This window comes from Maylandia zebra, linkage group LG1 (assembly GCF_041146795.1).
Source record: "Maylandia zebra isolate NMK-2024a linkage group LG1, Mzebra_GT3a, whole genome shotgun sequence".
Taxonomy (NCBI): Eukaryota; Metazoa; Chordata; class Actinopteri; order Cichliformes; family Cichlidae; genus Maylandia; species Maylandia zebra.
In genome coordinates, this window is record NC_135167.1 from 11,409,028 (window position 1) to 11,430,195 (window position 21,168).

At 37.1% G+C, this 21,168-nt stretch overlaps 1 long non-coding RNA gene across 1 annotated transcript; it reads left to right on the forward strand.

Moving 5' to 3' along the window:
* Positions 1–387: 387 nt before the first annotated feature.
* Positions 388–18,267, forward strand: LOC105940947 (uncharacterized). The gene is made up of 4 exons (XR_013095239.1): positions 388–740; positions 1,141–1,207; positions 17,530–17,602; positions 17,939–18,267. It is a non-coding gene; the product is annotated as an uncharacterized LOC105940947 (long non-coding RNA).
* Positions 18,268–21,168: the final 2,901 nt, after the last annotated feature.

The following is a 21,168-nucleotide window of genomic DNA, read 5'->3' on the forward strand; positions in this document are numbered from 1 at the left end:
GCAGGCGAAAGCGCATCAAATCCGACTTTTTTGACCCTATGCGACCCATATCCGATCATGGTATGACAGTGTGAACGGCACAAATCCGATATTTTCAAATCCGATTAATTCACTTTCGTATGTGGTACTGAATCCGATACATATCCGATGTTTCAGAAAGCGACTGCTGTTTGAACGGTCATGTCGCATTAAATCCGTCTTTTACGTCACTGAGACAAGACGCCAATTATCAGCGCCGGAGAAGACATCGTGAACGCCTCCTGGCCATCCAGTGTAGATGTCAGTGAAACTGTTGGGAAGACAACGTGAACATTTTATTTGTACTGTATAATCTGCAGATTCTGACAGAAATATGCAACTATCCTTTGAAGCACCGCTCCTCTAAAACAGCAATAAGGATAATTATTAGGTTATTTACATTATTATGTAAATAACAAAATAACTTAAAACAAAAACTGGGAAACGTAAAGTCCGAAGTCTTTATATTAAGGGCCATCAGTCAAACAATACTGTTTGCTCTGGGTCTAAACAGAGCGCGTTGTGTGTGACGTCTTCTTTTGCGCATGCGGGCCGCTTTAAGCGTTTAGACTAGAGCACGTTTGCTGTCGCATTTTATTTGTAGTGTGAACAAGCAGACAAAAAAATCGGATTTGATCAAAAAATCGGAATTGAGCATTAAGACCTGCAGTGTGAACGTAGCCTGGCTTTCTGTATGTTACAGCCTGACGAAGAAGCGAGAGGTGAGCTTTCAGCTGTCTAATTATGTATCTCGGTGCACCTGTGCATCTATCGCTGCAGCTTGCTAACCAAATTAGCTAGCACGCACGAGCAGCACCCTGTAAAATATAATTAATCCTAGCTAAAAAGAGAACTAGATTATTAAATTAATAAAGTAAACACTAAAATTATACTTAGCTAGCATTAGTGTATTGAAGAGCTTTTTTGTATATCACTTGCCAGTAGATGATGGTCCAGAATGACGCCAGAGGTCAAAAACAGTAAACTAACCCATAAAAGGGACACTTGTCAATTTTTTTTCTTTTTGTTTGTATTTGAAACCATTTAAGACAGTGTTCTTGCAACTTTTTGGTTAAGTAAAATCCATATTCTTCTACATTATTTTTGAATTTTTGTAAACAGGAAATGCGCACAGGATGTGGGATCTCATTCTGTAAGACTTTTCTGAGGTTTGGTTCAGTCTGGTCAGGTAGGCACTTATTTCTTGCATCTTTCTGTGAATATTGTGTCTGAGAAATTGATTGATTTTCTGACACTATTGTGTATATTTTGTACCACGATAACCATATCTGTTGTAATGTGTGCATCAATCAGACTCGTGATGGATGGTAGACAAACACATTTTTGAAAGATCCTGTTTTTAGTGTGACAGATACAAGATTGCCAACCATTAGCCAAGATGGGATATTGCCATTGTACTTTTAATTCAAAGTCTTCTGAGATTTAAAAAAAAAAAAGTGTTAGAAAAGTGGTTTTGAAAACACTGAACAGGTAATTGCAGATAGCACTCTCAAGTGCCTCCATAAATGGCTTTTGATTTCAACTCCAGGCAAACAGGAGCTTTCCATTAACAGCATTTGGCAAATCAACATCTTGAGGTATAATTATAAACATGTTTCCAAGAGAAAATGCTGTAATGGTGGCTAGACAGCATGTGTTGATAATTACATTGTGGATAATGGACAGAGGATAGTAGCACATTGCAGGCGGTGCTGGACCCAATGGGCCATGATAATTAACCAAAATCTTAATGACATCGGGAAAAATGATTCCTCCCCAGCTCGTATATGATAAATGTTTAATGTTTCATTACAATAATGATGGGAATGCAAAATGCCAAACCACTGAATGTCAAACTTTTGTCACTGTTGTCTTGTAATTAGAGAAAGCTCCAACTGTCTTAACAATTTCCCAGAGCAGCCTCAGCCAGCATTTAGCGCACTCATGAATACGTGGTGACAGGGAAGGGAATTGTATGGAGAGCATAGCCAGTTGCAGAGTCTAACAGTAATTTAGCGTTTGTGTCCACTGTGTGAATCTTAATCCTTTTGACAATTAAACAGTTAAAAATAATAGATCTTTTTACAGCATGCTCTCCTTTGTGTATATATGTTTCTTGTCATCTGCAACTTAGTCTGCTGGAAAGATAGAACTTTGTCTATTGTAGTATATTGTAGAAGTGACAAAGTGAACCACAGTTGTTTTGTAGAAATGCATTAGTCAGGTTATTTTGACCATCCCGCCTCTCTGTAAGATTGCTCTACACAGTCGAGAAATCCCTGTTCAATTTCCGAGCTGGCTGTTTTAACCCACATAGACTCCAGTGGGAGATGTGATCAATACACTGTACTTGACTATCATTATCAAGACTTATATCTCCTTCAGTTCAGGGCTCATTAAATCAGAGGACCACATTTTTCTGCCCGGTGTCTCACCAAGGCTCTTGAGTCACATTAAGGTCTGATTTACACGTCTTTAATGATGGGCCACTCTTAATTAGCTGGTGGCACAAAAACGCAGCCGCTTCTGAAAAGGATGACCATCTAAGGCTCTGGAAGATGTTTGCTTCAGGCCACACTCAATCTGTCATCCGTATCAAATCGTGCTCACTTTGCAAAAACAGCTTCCACTGGTGACTGTGGCCATACCTCATATGTTGAGAGATGCCAGAGGCAATAATGAATCCTTGCTGAGATTCCTCCTTCCCTTGCATCAATTCAGAGTGCCAGTTATGCAAGGCTTTTGGTCTGCAGCAAGGTCTCTAACTTCTCTTTCCTGAAGTATCTGCTGTCAAACAGAGGACACTGATGAGTTCTTCGCTCCTTGTTTTGGTCACAATCCATTGGCTCCAGCCTGAGAGGCTTTCTATATCATTAGCAAAAAAATAATTTAGTTAGTTTAATGGAGTGACTTAGACTAACAAGTTGTTGCAACAAGAGTACCCTGAAGTGACTTGAGATATATTACCACAGTAGTAGTGGTTGCTCATTAGCTCCTTGCAGTGTTATTGCAGTTTGGCTCATGAGAAACCTGCATAATATTCATGCACGGCTGTAAAAGAGAGACGGCTGATAAATTGCATAATAACCAGATTAGCAATATGTCACACTAAGCCTCTGGCAAACAGCAAGGGAATTGGGAAGATTCTACCCTTCCTGTGAGATGAGAAAGATATAAATAGAAACCTTGAAGCACAATTTGTCAAGTTACATGAGCAGAAATGCATTCCCCTTTCTGCACCACCCAAAATATGTACGCACCCTTTGAAGCAGATTTCATCAAGTCGTAATGAAAATGTTGATGTATCTGTGAAAGCATTGACAAATATCTTGTTAAAGGTCACATTCATTTCATAACCTTTATTTTGTGATCCTTGGCACATTGGGTGACTTGAAACAATCTTTTATAAGATGAAATAAACTCTGGTCATTGTAGTGTGATAATGTGTTCCATTAGGCCAAATTATCTGTGGCTGTTCAAAATGATAATTCTGCCTGTTTGGAAGCCTAGAAGTGGAATTGTATTGTGCAATTTAGTCAAGGTTGATGGCCAGGCACTTTGTTCCCAATGAAGTTCCAATTGTCACAGAATCTGATGTAAGGCTTCCAAAATGACTTTGTCTTTTTTTTTAATCTAAGAAGGGAGTACACGAATAAAAGAACATTTCACTCTTTGAAACGCTTCATTCTCCAAAACACAATGAAAACAGTACATTGCAAAGCGACTAGAGCAATTCTGAAGCACTGTGGAAAAAGGGCAGATGGCAGTCTGTAACTGTAGATCTAGTCTCTGTTTGCTTTGTAGTCTCTTTATGAAGCTCATTTATTAAATGAGCTTCATTCATTCTTTTAAAGACCAAGTTAGACCTTCCCTTCCTTTACATTTCACCCTCACAAACTTGGCCACAACACTTTTCTCCCACTTTTTAATTATATGTAGCTGTTTTCTGGTGCACCATCAGACTCTGCAATTCACCTGTTTACTTTCTGTCATAGTACTATTAAATATTTGCGGGTCCTCTCCCTAGTGGAAGTGGTTTTTAGAAGGCAACAAATGAAAAACGTGTGTGTTCCAGTGACGTTGTGAACAAGTCAAGCCATGAATTTAGAACAGGATATGGGCTCGAGGGTAGCTGTTTGGAAAGTAATTACATCAAAGGCTGTTGAGGGAATATTTGCGACACAAAAATTGCTGCTGATGATAAGCAGGGCCCCACAAGGCAGTAGTTATGGACTCCTTGTGGCCAGTGCACTGTTGTGCTTTCTCTTACAAAATAATAATTTATCTTACCTGTCTATAGTTACTATACTGAGGAGTGAAACTGTTGGGCTGCTTCTTGTGCCTCTTCTTGTACCCAGATGCATAAATTTGTCTGTGTGGGTTGTGAGGGTTTTTATTTATTTATTTTTTTAAGAATGGCAGCACTGATATATTATACAGTGTATGTGTTACATATGTTTCTTCATATCATCTGGCAGAACAAAAGGCAGAAAAGATTGTTGGGCTAAATGAAAAATGTTGTCAATGTTTTAAGAGCACTGTTGTTCTGATTCTGGTGTTATACCCTTAGCACTATCTGCTTTATGTTCCAGTTTGCATCATTGTAGCTGGTGGTGGAGAGCCATGCGGTGTCTAAATTGTATGTAAGTTGGACACTGAAATGATAAAAAAACAACCAATTAATGAATAAATATATATCAGATTTTTTTTCAAACTCCTTAAAAATGGCTTTTGGCCATGAAAATCCAGTATCACTGATTATTTTAATCAGGATTTTGTTCTTATCTTTGAATAAAACTCTAATGTTCTGCTTGATTACTATCTCAGGAGATTTCTGGATTCTTATTCCTCACTTAATGTTATTGTTGTCAGTTGAGATGATGTAAGCTGTATGATGTTGTTGCGTCCTCCTCGTCGATGTTGCTGTATTACTGGATTAGTTGTTAGACGTTCATGACCTCTTTCTGTACATTTACTGACTGGGTTTCGCCTTTAATAGTTGAGGTGTGTGTGTGTGTCTGCTTCTGTAATGTGCAGTAACACCCCCCAAGCATTAGAGCTTGTCAGACGGTGCTGACCTACATAGTCACTGTTGAGTCATGGATGCAGAGGTTGGTTTTGACAACCTTGCATAGTTTTGGTTGGCAAGAAATTGTTGCCCATTCTGGGTGGCCGTCAGTGTGCTGTGTAAGGGAGTAATGAAATCTGTTAAACTTGTTACAGAGGCAGTCAGAAATTACATCATCATCATTTCCATCATCCTTTGTTTGCCCACACATATTATATAAGCCATTATGAGTTCAGACAGAACAGAGTTAGCAGTGAGTGATGACAATCAAAAGATTTTAGCTAAGACAAACAACTGTTCATTTAGTATGCAAGTTATATTTATTATATTGCAATCGTTTGCAATTCCACTGCACCCCTTCAAGTTTCAATGATAGGAAATATAATATTCTCTGTTGTTTGGTGGGCTATAGGAAGTCCTAAAGCACAAACACTGCAAAACTATAATATAAATGACCATCACTGCAAATATTTCCTTTTATTTATAAACTCTATAGGCAACGTTGAGTAGTAGCATATCTGCAATATTGTTATCTGTGAGTACAAGACATTGTTCTCTTGATCGTACTTGGGTAATTATAACTGAGTGAAATAATGCCAGTGTTGCAAATTCTTTAAAATTGAAATAGAGTCAGGCAAAGAATTTACAGTACATGGTTCCAGAAACTGAAAAACATCTGGCATAAACTCATTTGCAAAATTTAAAATGTGATTTTCATTAACCAGAGAATATGTCTGGAATTTTGTTTCAGGGAAATTGGTGTGAGAGCTTAAAGGGGGCTCAGTGTGCATTGATCCTTTACGTTATCTGAGAGACTGTGATTTTGGAGTACAAACTACCTAGAATAGCCCAACAGTTTGATGTACAGCACAGTACAGGAGGTCATCTTGTTATTCTACCAGAACTTGTTGCAGAGTTGAAAGTTTTAATTGAGGCTACTTTCTTTGTGAGTTGAGATTGGAAAACTTGAAGCACAAACCTCAAATTAGACCGTGCAGATGGATCACATATATTATTCCTGCTTTAACCAACTTAAATGAACGACCCCTAATACATCTCCTGGGAAATGGCGAAGAACAGATTATCAGTATCCCTGCCTGGGACACCTGAGGCCCAATGTGAAATCATATCTACGAAAACACACAGGTGTGGTTCATCTTGTGTAAGGAGACAGTTCTTGATTGGTATAGATTACATATTGCTTAATGCGTATCAGGATAGTGAAAGTGTATGTTTTTGAGGCATTTAAGTATAAGACAAGTCAGTCAGTGCTATTTAGGTGGCCATTAAAGCATGGTAATATTCTTTAAATGCTACGTGTGTATGTGTTCCTGTGTAGCTATCTTTGTGAGGACCGAAATTGCATTCTACTATACTTGTGAGAATCAACAGTCACTCACCGGTCCTCACAAGTTTGAAGGCATTTTTGAGGCTCAAAATGTGGTTTTAGAGTCAGGCTTACAATTAGGTTATGGCTAGGTTTAGAGTAAGGGTTAGGGTTAGGCATTCATTTTTGATGGTTAGGGTAAGGGGCTAGGGAAAGCATTATGTCAATGAAGGTCCTCACTAAGATAGCTGAATGAGTGTGTGTGCGTGTGTGCGCGCCAGTACCTCCAGTAGCTGTACAAAAATTGAGCCTGTTATGCTTCCATAAATAATTTCTTATTTACAGTAACATCTGATTTTAGTATTAGTAGTATTTTGATTAAAAAACTGAGGTTTGGCCACATCATCCTTTATGGTGAACTGACTCTCATAAACACGCACACACACATAGCTAAATATATGTGTATATATATGTGTGTGTGCATCTTCTTTAATCTAGTTACTACAGTATATCTATGCTGTGTTTTATTGATGTATTTGATTTACTGCTTAAACTCTTGATTGAACTTAATGTTAACAAGACATCTGACAGTCTCTAGATTTCACTGAAAAGAGCAGCTGGCATTTTTTTTTCCAGCTTCTATCTACAGATTTTAATTTCTGAGGAGAGTGATGCATGTTGGTCACATGTGAGTCTAATCTTAAATCATGGACAGAAAAGTTGTGAAAATTTTTAGAAAATGGTTTGTTCATTTTTAAGAAAAGAAAAATGATGAGAAAGATTAAAGAATTATTATTTTAGTACTTTTGAAACAAATTTTAATTTCACAGTCAGTGAGCATTTGGATAATGGCAAAACAGATATGAATTACAATTATATTTTATTCTGACGGAAAGAAATTAAATGTGCTTTCTTATTTTAAAAAAGTTCATTTTATTGTTGTTTGGAATTTATTTATTGTTTTGTGTGCGTGCGTGTGCACCAGAGTACATGTGTATGTGGGAGTAGAAATGGGATCGGTGTACAGAAGCAGATGTTTTCTCAGGGGGTGTGTGGCACTCTCAGCAGTGTTTGGAATGGGATACACGCTGTGCTCACTGTAATTGGTGCATGTGTTAAAGCCAAACCTTCCTAAGGTCCCTTGTGAAGTTTGTTATCCTGCTTCCCCACCTTCTTCCCAGTGGATTGGAATCCAGGTCGTTGCACTGCAGACACTGAAACTTGCACATACTGGCTGAAGGAAAAACAAGAAGGCAGATTATACTGAAAGGCACTGACATTCCCAAAGCAGTTGTTTGTTTTGAATTCACCATATATCTTCTCTATGTGCTGATCGCATCACTGTTGGATTATTTTTTTTAAACCATTATTTAAATGATCTAGTAACAGTTTCATGAACAATTTATATACTGAAGTGTTTCTGTTCTCCTCTCCTTCATCTTTCTTTTGATTAGCTGCAACTATCTCTTCCTGACCCAATCTTGCCCCTCTCTGCTGCCACAGCAGCACTGGTTGATGCCTGACAATGTCTGAAACAGTTTAATTGGATAGATAATCATTCTGACCAGACTATTCAGCTTTCCCATGCGGGTTTTCTTAGGTTTTAAGGAACCGTGTAAGTGAAAAAGATTAAGCTTTTTACATGATAAGCTGTGTTTTTGAAATGATCCCACACTTTTTGAGTTTGTTCTCGTTATAATTACTTGCCTATTATCAAATGATACCAGGACCTGCTGTGTCTGTGAGTTTTGACTTTTTCTTCTTTGGTCAATTGCTTTCAGAGTGGAACAATCAACCAAGGAGTCAGATTGACTTATGTTTGCATGGCTGTGACTACAACCCTACTTTCTACATCTGAAATATTTTCTCTTAGCAATTGCAGTTTGGACTCTGAGACCTTCACAATAGATTTTTACACCAGACTGCTGGCTTTCTAAACAATAATTATATGCACGATTATTTGAAAAATAAACTGCTTGTGCAACAGAAAAGTGAGTTTTTAGCAGTCATCACCTTTCCCTTAGCCATCCATAAATTTTGTGGATAAGCTGAGGCTGCAGTATATTTATTACTAAGTAGAGACTGTTGATAATATTGTCATAGTCTTATTTTTAACAAGCTTTGAATTTTTCTAATTATTGTGGTTCTCATCAGTATGCGTGTATGTCCCTTTCAGATGCCTTTAGATATTATATGATTTCACAAATGTGATGACTTTCTTTAGAATGAGAAATCATTTTGTTATTTTTAAAACAGATATTACAGTAGAGCAGTGGTTGGCACCGTCACTGCAAGAATGCCCTGTGTTCAAATCCACCTGCCGGCTGATGTCTTTCTATGTTGAATACTCTGTGGAAGTTCTTCCACAGTCCAAGGACATGGTTATTAGGATAACTGGTGATTCTAAATATGCCATAAGTGTTAACATTGATCAGTCTTTATGCTTTAGCCCTGCAATAGCCCTGGTGACCTGTCCAGGGTGTACCCTGCTTCTCACCCAATGACAGCTGGAATAGGCTGTCACCAGACAAGAGGCTATTTTCAGAGTATTGCCACTACTGATTAGGGATTCAGTCGATAAGATCCCTCTTACTTGTAAAAACTGAGGTTTTTGTCAGAGCCAAGATAAAATCCCCAATATCATAATAAAGTGTATGTGTAACTATTTTTGTTAGTTTCCTGCACTCAAATAATACACATTTTTGTTTATCGTGGCTAGAAATAAGTATCAAATGCTTTACTGTCAAATAACATAACAAAGACTCATTTAAAGGCTGCCTTTATTCTATGCACCCTTTCTGAGCCAGAGAAAAACACTGACTGCCAACGCTCCACTAATTTAGCTCCAAGCCATTGTTTTGCAGAGTACAACTGTCAGAAAATGTGTCAGCAATGATTTGATGTTAACTGATGAATTGATAATTTTAAAGTTTTAATATTCAAAGTTATTAATTCTCATAATGACTGTTTATAATACATGTGAACTGCTGTTCTTAACATAACAGTAACAACATTTCTGTAAGAATAATGAGTGGATAAAGGCTGGGTTTTATAAAGGGCACCAATGAACATTGATACAAAGAGTGCAATAACAAAAGACAAATGTTGGTTTTTTTTTTTGTTGTTTTTTTTTTTTTAAAGAGAGACCACAAAGTGAATATAAATGAAAAAAGGAAGCTATATCTGGAGGCCAACTGTAAATGTACAGCAATGTGATCTCATAAGTTTCTGAGAAATGGAAAATGATTTCAAGCATTTGTCTTGAAAAAACAGTTAGGAAAGCAGTACCGTGATTATATAAAGTGTGACATGAGACAAGCTGTGGAGGTCTTCTCATTTTGTTCTGGCAGTGTTAACGATCACCAAGAAATTTTTCCTAACAACTTCTGATATTCCATAGAAGAGTTATAATTTAATGCCCTTATTCCTAATGATTTTCAGTGAAGCTCTGGCAGGTGGCTGGTCGTGACACTTGCTCTGTGCTTGCCAGATTACAGACAGGATACACCCTGTAAATGAGAGAATATTTTCAGAAAGATGAAAAGAATTAATTTAAAACGGTGCCTTCAACTGAAACAATATGTCAAGTGAAAATTACCTTCAGGAAAGAAGATTACTGAGAAACATGGGCAAAATGTTATCCATCCATCGATCAATTCTGCGGAGGGGGGGCTGGCTATCCCAGCTGTCTTATGCTACGTTCACACTGCAGGACTCAATGCTCAATTCCGATTTTTTTGTCTGCTCGTTCACACTACAAATAAAATGCGACAGCAAACGCGCTCTAGTGTGAACCCTCAAAGCGGCCCGCATGTGCAAAAGAAGACGTCACACACAACGCGCTCTGTTTAGACCCAGAGCAAACAGTATTGTTTGACTGATGGCCCTTAATATAAAGCCTTCGAACTTTACGTTTCCCAGTTTTTGTTTTAAGTTATTTTGTTATTTACATAATAATGTAAATAACCTAATAATTATCCTTATTGCTGTTTTAGAGGAGCGGTGCTTCAAAGGATAGTTGCAGATTTCTGTCAGAATCTGCAGATTATACAGTATAAATAAAATGTACACGTTTCTCCAATGTTGTCTTCCCAACAGTTTCACTGACATCTACACTGGATGGCCAGGAAGCGTTCACGATGTCTTCTCGGGTGCTTCTCCGGCGCTGATAATTGGCGTCTGTCTTGTGTCAGTGACGTAAAAGACGGATTTAATGCGACATGACCGTTCAAACAGCAGTCGCTTTCTAAAATATCGGATATGTATCGGATTCAGTACCACATACGAAAGTGACCCAGATCGGATTTGAAAATATCGGATTTGCGCCGTTCACACTGTCATACCATGATCGGATATGGGTCGCATAGGGTCAAAAAAGTCGGATTTGATGCGCTTTCGCCTGCAGTGTGAACGTAGCCTTAGTGCGAGAGGTGGGGTACACCCTGGACAGGTTGCCAGTCTGTCGCAGTAACACATAGAGACAGACAACCATTCGCAAGAACATGTAAACTCCAAAAATTTCTAATTTGTGTTGTACAGTTGTTTCATTTTTAACCTTAATTTATATTTTATTCCTTCCTAGTTAAATTTACCCTTTTTAATTTTTCATATTTATTTCCTATCTTATTCATAGCCTTTTCCTTTTTGTTTTCTTTAGGTCACAAGCAGTTGTCTAAGCATTTCACTACATATCGTACTGTGTGTAACTGTGTACATGACAAATAAAGTTTGAATTTGAATTTGAAACGAAAAATCCTGACCTGATAATGGAATTGAACTCAGGACTGCTGTGAGGCAGCAGTGCTCAGCAAAATTATAAATTATTATAATTTTTTTTTTTTTTTACTATATAAAAATTGAGAGTTTAAAAAGGATCATCTATTACTTGTAGCCCATGTGAAACATTGTCTTGCTGTGGTTTTCAGTCATATCACACTGAACTACAGCAACTGTAAGTGTCTATTGTATCAAATAAATATTTCAAGCTTCAACATGATAAGGCCCTCTTCCTCTGTGTCGCCTCTCCAAGGCAGCTCTTTGATAACAGATTCCTCTCTGCTCAGAGACGTCATGATCTGTCTTTGACCCAAAAGCATCATCCAGATGCACTGCAGTTTCACACGCTGCGGACGGCTGTCATATGAAGTTCAAAAAAACACATCTGAAGCATGCAATATTTATTGCAATATCCACAGAGGGGCTTCCAAAGACACAACTGTTGCAAATAGCACTTACGCTTTCACAATAACCCTAAGCCATTTCTAACAGACGTTGTTATACCCAACTGAGTGCCCTTGTCTTACTGGTTTAAAGGGATAGAGCTACAATAGAAATATGACACATGTACTACCAAGCATCAACAAGAAAAGGAAAGTTTAAATCACAATTTGATAATGGATGGCTCTTTACTTATGAATCTGTGCCAATTTACTAGTGGTGTGACAAGTAACTGTTTCCTTCATAAGCCCTTGGCTAAAATTACTTGAAGATCAGCTTTTTAGTTTACACTAACCATTTCTGATTTAAAAAAAAAAAAAAAAAAAAACACAGCTGATTTTTGTGGAAGGGGAGAGAAGACAAAAAGGAGGGTCGTAAACAGGCAGGTAAAAATGTGTAAAGTAATGGTTAGAATGCAATAGCATGAATCCAAGGCTATTTTAGATAAATTTAGACAGGTAGCACATGTAATGAGGGGATAATGATTAGTGTGACTGGTGTGAAGAGACATCACTGGGATGTGATGTTGGAAAGATAAATAAAACAAGTAAAACTGTGTCTACACTGCTGTTTGAATGTGATTTAAATATTAATTAGGCACTTTTAGTCGACATTCGTTGTTGTAACTTGCTTTGATATAATGCTGATAAGGATTGAAGTGTCAGCAGTTGTTAAGTTCAAAGTATACCCTTGTTATCATGTCAGTTTAATTGTCATTTGCAGCCTGAACAGTGAATACAAGAGTTATAGCAATGGGCAACTAAAATTATAGAGTAAATTTAATTAACTGAGCAAGAGAGATATGATAAAGTAGATAAATAATTAAGGATCTGAATTTAAAAAAAAAATATGAGAGTGATCTTAAATACATTTTTAGATGTTTTTACAACCTCATTGGGTATACAGAGATAAATCTCACCAAATCTTGCAAAGTCAAAGAAGCAAAAAAAGGGGGAAGGAGGATCAGAGCTTTTCAGTAGTGTCAGCTTGCAGTTAAACTACTGCAAACATCCTAGTAAAATGTTTTTGGGATAGCTAGAGTGACAAAGAGACTCAGAAAACCCCAGTGAATTGGAGATTTCGGAGCTTGTTAATTTCCCCTAGAAGTGAGAAACTTACAAATGAGCTTCTGGTGGCCAAGCCTGTGTCCATGGGGCTTAGTTGGGCCCAGCGCCCAAAAATAACATGGATCCTCAGTTTGTGGGCCCACCACCAGTGGGGGCAAGTGGGTCAGGTGTAGTACTAGCTGGGCGGTAGGCAGGGGCTTGGACAAGTGGAACCTCAGCATCGTAGACTGGGTTTTGGGACATTGAATGTCACCTTGCTGGTGGGGAGGAAACTAGAGCTAGTGTAGGAGATGGACTGTTATTGTCTAGATATAGTAAGGCTCACCTCCAAATGTTGCAAGGGTTCTGGAGTGGAGCATGGTGAGAGCAGTATGGCAGTTTTTTTTTTTTTTTCTCAAACAAGTGAGAGGGTCGTCACTGTGAAACTTCAAGTTGTGGAGGGTAGGGCTCAGATTGCTGTCTGTGCATGTGTGCTAAGTGGCAGTTTAAAATACTCAGTGTTCCTGGATTCGATGGGTGGACTCTTGGAAGGGGTTTTGCCTTGGGACTCCATAGTTTTCCCGGAAAACTTGAATGCTCATTTGGGCAATGCTGTAGACGCCTGGTAACTGAGAGAAAAAACAGTGGTGTTTTGTTGGTTGACTTCTGTGCTAGACATAGGCTGACTTGAATCAAACCATGTTCAAGTACAAGGTGGCTCACGTGTACTTGTTACCAGACCACAAGTCAATAATTGATTTTATGGTATTATCTGAGTCGATTCTGTAATTCCTTGGACCCTCGATGGAAAATAGGAGCAGAGCTGTAGAGCTGCAACGATAGATATATCTTGATGGAAAATAAACTCTACAAGTCTTTGTTTTTCCCTTATAAGGAATATCTAGTATGGTGACGTTAAGTGCTAAGGTAGTTGATGTGTCTCAAATAAGCTCTAGATGCATAAAACAAAAAGACTGATGCTACAATAATTGGCACATCTCAGAACAATAGCTCCAGTGCTTTTTGTTTACTAATTATATGAATCGTAGAAGGACTATTACACAGCTGTCCTGAATTATTTTCATCTAGCTTTGTACTTTTTGTAGGGGGTGGGGGTGGGGGACATGGCACTGTGCCATAACTTCACCTTCAAGTGCTTAAACATCAGTTGGATGGCTTGCTTAAAACCAGCCTTCAGGAAATGTAGCTGTGGTTAAAAAAAAAAAAAAGAAGAAGAAAAAAAGAACAGTTGCCATGGTGACGCAGTGGCAGATGGGTCAGGAGAGCTGGATTTTGGTTTCTATGGGCCACAAGACTTCAGATGGGGTGTGGAGTGGCTAGAGCTGTAATGAGTGTTGTTAGGTATGTTGACAAACCTGCTGATAGGCCTCAGTAAGGTAGGCGTGGGAACTGACTCTACAGCACCCTTTATCTCATTAATCTTTTGGAAAGAATATTTCAGAACAGGGACAAGGTTTGCATGGAGTCAGCGCTGATTCAACATACTTTTCATCATATGCAGATGGGTGTCTTTAATTGTTGCACCTAATTTCTAATGCGAAGAGGAATTGCATACGAAGATGTGCATTCAAATGAAATATTCAAGACTTGTAATGAAATATTCTGTCAGTTTGGAGTTTCTATCGGTGACTCTGCCAATAGAAATGCTTTCAAGAAGAGAGGCCGGCTGCTTTAATGAGCCTCTGGGCAACAACAGCCAGCCCTCTAAACTCTGCCTGTTTGTTTAGTGGCCTTTATTTTTTGTCTGCTGTGGACTTTCATAGCAGGATGATAGACCAGATATTGAATTAATAGGTTGTTGAAATTCTGTGTGTCCCTTTTCTGTCCTGACGGCATGCAGGAAGATCATCATCTTTTTTTTTTCTTTTTTTTTTTTTTTAAATACCAGATTCTCTGTCTTGATCTGTACTTCTGATATGCACAGTAGCAAAGATAATCATGTCTTGGGGGCATATAATGTATTGCATTTTATCTCTAAAACACATTTTCAATTAATAGGGAGATGGGAAATTGATACTCCATCAAATTTGATAAAAAAAAAAAAAAACAAGCAACAATGTTCTTCTGTTTTTTTTTTAATCCACATTGCTTAATTAGAGACACACTGGATATATTAATTATGCCAAGAGGAAAGGAACTGGGATGTTAAATTAAATCACAATGCAATGGCTCATCTACAAAAAACAAGCACCCTTTTCAAGGTTTGAAATGTAATCACAAGAGTTCAAAGAGAAGTTGAATTCCAGTGGCCTTGATTGTATCTGGAGGTGAAACTGCAGAGAGGAAGAGCAGCTTTTTCTACTCTTGGGATATCCTTATCAATGTTGGCTATAAAACATTACCCGTTAAGAAACTACTTAAGTCCGCCTACTAAAAAAACACATAATAAAGAATTTATTCTACAAAGCAGATAAACTTTTGATATATTACGTAATCAAAACTCTTTGTTAAAAATCTATTGGTAGTATTTTACATTCCCTTTAGAACAATTACATTTAGTAAATTACCTTCTAATCACCAATTTTCTTGCATTGACCTTGATGAAAGTTGTTTTACTTTGCAAGTTCTTTGTTAAAATATGGACATTTTTTCAGTGCCACACAAGACAAATGATGTTGCCTCTAGCTTTGTCTTTTAAAAACTAAAATGAATAAAGAAATAAATAGAAAAAATACGTAAATAATTACAGATTTAACTTGATATACAGTCTAGAATTTTTATTCAAGGACAGGAGACAATCTTCACTTGGTAAGGACAGGAATTACATAGCTGATAAGTGAACAGTTGCATATAAGATACAGGCTGGTATGTGGTAGTAGGTAAGGCATGAGACAGGTGAGACAACTTTCACAATGGTGTCTGTCTCTGTGTGGAGCTACAGTTGCTTCTGACAGTCTGCGTTGAAGATTTGTTGTTGCACACTGGCACACTGAACCAGAAGTGTTTATTCTGAACAATTCAAGCCTAGGATTTTTTATTTTTATTTTTGGCAAACATGGGTCAAAAAGTCAGCGAAAGAGACAAGGAAAAAGCCAATGCCCTGGATAATAAAGTAGATATAAATCTGCTGTGCAATATAAAGCGCCTTGAGGTGACTGTTGTTGTGATTTGGCGCTATATAAATAAAATTGAATTGAATTGACAAGACGTACCTTTTGTGAACTATAATGAATTAATAAACCCTGAATGATTATTTAAAGCCACATGTTACGTAGTTCCTCTTTATTTGTTCTGCATTACATTAATTTTGAATTTCAACTGTGTTGAAATAAAAATTGATTAAAAAATGTGTATTAGACAATTACAGTGATGTTGTCTGCATTTGAGTCCAACCTAACCCTCTTTAAGGTCTGCTAAAAATTCTTGTATGAAGGAAAACCCCTGTGTCGAGTTGTGGAAAGCATAAAACCTGGCTTACAAGTTTGAGGCGATGGGTGATTAGGTCGGGCCACCTAAACATCAGTGAAAAGTTTTTCAAGTGTTTTGCTTAAAGTTCTCTGGTCTAATTTATCTAAGGACAAAGATGCAAACACGTACATGTTTGAATCTGTAATACAATAATATTATTTAAGCAACATAGGCCCTAATAAATCATTGCAGAAAAGAACCCGATCGTATATATAGTGTAATGTAATTGGCTTGTCTGCATGCACAGAATGAAATTAAGGTTACTTACATTGGCTGTTTAGTGATTACAGATGATTTATTGGGACTGTTTAATAAACTAAAACAATAACTAATGTACAGAACATCCTACTTTTTCATCCCAAGAACATTGAAAGTTATTACAGAGACTGTTTTTAAAAGCTGATGAAAGAAAAATGTTCAGCTGTAACACTCTTTCCTACTTCAGTATTAATTATAATTGTAATATTTTTTTCACTATTGGTCCATCTACAAAAGGTTTCTATGACATAGGAATAGCTCAGAGTATAAAAATCACTCATCAGTGTCACTGTGTCAGTGTATAGCATCGCTGGGATTTCATATGTTGCAATAGCTGTTTCACAGTGAGTGTATGTTTGCTATATTTATTTGTGGACTTAGAGCCTCCGTTGTGATTTCTCCTGTCTTTTAGCTTTAACTGCTCCTCTCCAATATTCAAGCCCTCCATCTTGGCCTTAATAGGATCAGTGATGTAACACATGTACCTTAGAATCCTGCGTTTCTGGAAAATTGATAGTTCTGAGGTGCAGTGTGTTCCATGATGCTTTTACCAGTTAACAAATATTTAATATGCCATTGTGAGGAGAGAAAATATATGAATAATGCATGGATCCAGACTACTGTGTTTTGCTAGCTAGATATTTAAAGTAGGACTTTAGTCAGTGCTTGAAATGATCAAACCTTTTCACTCAGCTGTGAGGGATACATCTCTTTGGAATGTGTGAAAATAGGTGTTTTATAACCGGCTTGTCAGCATTAATGTAAGGGCCTGTATGCACTAAAAATCCACTGAGTGGGGCCCAAATCTTGTCAATCAAATCTTGACTAAGAATTTTAGCTTTATGTCACCACTATTACTACTAGTATGCTTTGGGCCAATAGCATTACTGGTGGTCCTTTGGTCATGGTGTGTTCCTGCATAATTTCTGCATTGCAAAGGCAAATTTGAACACTGATAATGGAAACAAGATAATTGTTTAATTTTGTTCAGATAAAACATTGTAATTGTGTGTTGTTGTTTTTTTAGTTTTTTAGTTTTTTACTATTATATTTTTTTCTCAGTTTACTTGAGAGTTGATGTATTGTCAGTTTGAAATGTTTCAAAATTTTCATTTTCCTGCTTTTCAGCATAGTTTGCATTTACTGTACTAGCAACATTTCATTAGGGCTGGAGTCTATCACACCTGTCACAGGGTAAGAGGCAGGGTGCACCTGGGACAAGTTTCCAGCTCACAACAGGTAAAAAAAAAGAAGAAAAAAAAGCATGCTTTATAATTTTTTTAATGTAACTATTACTATTTGCTATGCATTCCCTTTTTATTGTGATTGAATTTGAAAAAATACTTTTACATTTTAAAATTCCTTACTGTTTTTTTTTATTTTTTAGCTTTAATATATATCTGTTTAATCTGGACATTGGCAAAAGCACTACAAAAGAAACCTTCATCTGTAAGGATGAAGGTTTCTTTGCCTTTCTTTGCCTTTTAATCTCTAACTGCAAAACAACTTCTCTTGTGATTTCAGTATCTGTTCTCTACCTGCCCCTCATTTTACCTGCTTCTTTGTGTTTCTCAGGTGCAGCTACCTCTCTCAGCATCCCAGCAGAGGAGACATAGTTGCTGCATTGGAATGAAGACTTCTATTTGACATTGATGCACCTTTGTGGTATTATATGCAAATTGACTGGGATAAAGGCGGAGGCTGTTTGATGTGCAAATGATGAATTTGGGGCACTGAAAATGTGCATACCACTGCTTTTCTGTTAATTGCCTTCCCTGTGGAGTCCTGAAAGTTTATTAGAAAAAGAATGAATGTTAGCATACAGAGAACAGTTTTTGGATATCACACTTTAAACCAGTGAAGGATGTAGCTTATTCAATATCACAACTCTGAATAAAATCATACGCTGTAATTTCTTTTTTTTTGGTCAACCAGAGTCCATGTCTTACAGTCATATAGGGGAAAGGCTTTTAGCCCTTTTTGTACTGTTGCAGTAAATGTAGCCAGTGTAGGAACAAGTTTGTTTCTTGTACTGGTTCAAACTGCAGTGAGAGCCACAAAATCAGATACATTATCTCACTTTAATTGATTCTCACCATACATAAAAGTGTAATAACTTGATGTACTTGCACTTTCTATCCATCTCAGTTATCACCACAGCCTAATACCCTACACTCCGAAAGAAACAAACAAAAAACCAATAGTTCAGTCTACATACTGTCAGTACCAGTCGAAATGCACATACCTAACCAAGCTTTGATCAGTTATAGATGGTGTGTGATCAAAGACATAAAGTGCATATGACTTGCATAATACATTATCCATTGTTCTGTTTAAGTCAACTAAAGCACATCAAACGGGTTACATAGAGGTCTGCTTACAGGCCTCTATGCAAATCCTTTTTGATATTACTTTGAAGGCAAAAGAACATGGCTTCCAATGCATAGAAATGGATTGATTCATCCATTGCTTTATTTATTTTCTGCTGCTTCTTATCTGAGCCTGGGTGATAGTCATGGGGGCAGCAGTCTAAACAGAAGCCCAGACCTCCCTGTCTCCAGTCACCTCCCCCAAATCATTTGGGGACACGTAGGTATTCCCAATCCAGCAGAAAAATGTATATCGTTCCTGCCTCTCCTAGGTTTGCCCAGGACCTCTTGATTGGTAGCTAAACTCTATAAACAGATATCTACAAATCGATATATTCAACCTGTGCACAAGAGACAAGTTCATTTGAAACTTCGCAGTGTTAAAATGTTTGATCCATTAGCATTAAACAGTAAGTGGTGGATGTCACACAAAGTCAGGCCCAAATAGAATTGCAACTAGATAACCAGAAAATTATAGCACCATCTTTTATTCATTGAGTAAAGTAAGTCTTTCAGTGCGTGTGTGTGTGTGTGTGTGTGTGTGTGTGTGTGTGTGTGTGTGTGTGTGTGTGTGTGTGTGTGTGTGTGTGTGTGCGTGTGTGTGTGTTTTTTTTTTTTTTTTTTTCCCCCTCCAAAAAAAAAAAGAAAAAAATCATAGCATTCACTGATGATTGAGATCCTTAGAGCTATCAGCAATTGTTCTGAGCTGAAAGCATAAAATTTTCTTTGACATCAGGGTTTGCTTTAATCCAATATGACATGTATAGTGAAACGAAAATGTATATGGACTATTGTGTGCCTTTTTTATAGTCATGTCTAATAAAAAGATGGTTCGATTAGTCAAACACAACTGTAACTAACAGCATTAATAGTAACTATATTCCATTTTCTATTCCTGGTGCCAGGGCCCTGAATGCTGTCTCACTGGAGCACTTGCGTGGAGCTGAGACAGCATTCATGCTATTTTCTTTCTTTCACTTTTCTTTTCTCGCTACATGCAACATTAGCAGTAGTGAATTTTGCTGAAGCATGAATTTTTTTACATTTAATTTTATTGGACTTTTGTATAGGTGGGTTTTAACCACATTTTAAAGGATGAATGATCAAGAAAGTTAATCTTGTTACAATATACTTAGAACAAAGAATTGATCTGTATAATTTCTAAAATTCAGGGTATACAAGAGATTACGCACTTTTTAAAGGATTCATTTAGGATTATATTTTATTTTTGGTATTTAACAAAAAATAAATAAATTAAAAAAGAAAATCCAGTGAAAAGGTCATAACCAAAAAAGGTATTCAGTCCATCACTCAGCACGCTTGACTGTTTGTTATGCTGAGTTGCTTGCAGAGGGGTTTCTATTTTGTTACTTTTTGGTTCCTTTTTTGCAGGTAGTGTATAGGTTGACAGACATCCACATGAACAAGTTTAGTTTTCCCAAAAAAGTCAATTATCCTGCCACAGTTTGGCTTGTAGCAAGCATTTACAGTAGTCTGTTTGTATTTAGTTTTTTCTAGAACCAAACAGTTCTGAGAACATGCTGAGGGTAACTACCCAGCTGTGGGCTGCTCAGAGAAATCATGCTTCAGGGGCTTTTTTTTTGGTTCACATTTGCACCACCAATGGAGTGTCAAAATGATTTAACATGCAGCCAGGAGTTGGTACAGGAGTATATAGGCTTGATAAAGCTGGCTTTCACAGTCAGTCCAGTAGTCTTTATCCTGTTCCATTTTAAGACCGATGTCAAGAGCTGTTGCTTGGCTAAGGTTTTACTTATGTTTATAGAGGGTTTTTTTTTTTTTCTCCAAAAGGGAATCATTATGCAGCATTATGTATGGTATCAATCAACATATACTTGGTTCACCCAACGTTTCCTCTCTGACTTGGTGAGAAATAAAACCTAAAACTGATAATTGTGCTCTTGGCCTACAGTGAGGAATCAAAAAGGGCGTCTTTGGAAGAGATATAAAAAGTATTAAAAGCTCCTCATCTAAAAGGGTACTGTCTGGTCAAGTATACCAACTGATATAAAATGGTGCTATTTTTAAAGTCAAAAGGTGGACACAGAAAATATTAGATTGATGTTGTTTATGTCTGTTTATTTACCAAAAGTGCAATAAAGAATCTGGCAATTAATTAATGTTTCAATTTCTATTAAGGCTCAAATAAGAGGCAGAAAATGGATGAATGGATATTTGGACGAATGGGTAAATTTTATTCATTTATTTATTTATTTATTTTAAGTTCAATAATGTATTTCTAGTGTTGTGTTAAATATTCATGATTTCAGTTATGATCAAAATAATTGTGATTATGAATTTTGCTCAAGCCCAAGAGCAGCTCTAGATGTAGTATATTCTGAAGTTCTTGTTTAATTATTACTTTAAATCAATATTTTTAGGAATTTACTGTGTAAGTAACACCCAAGACTACTG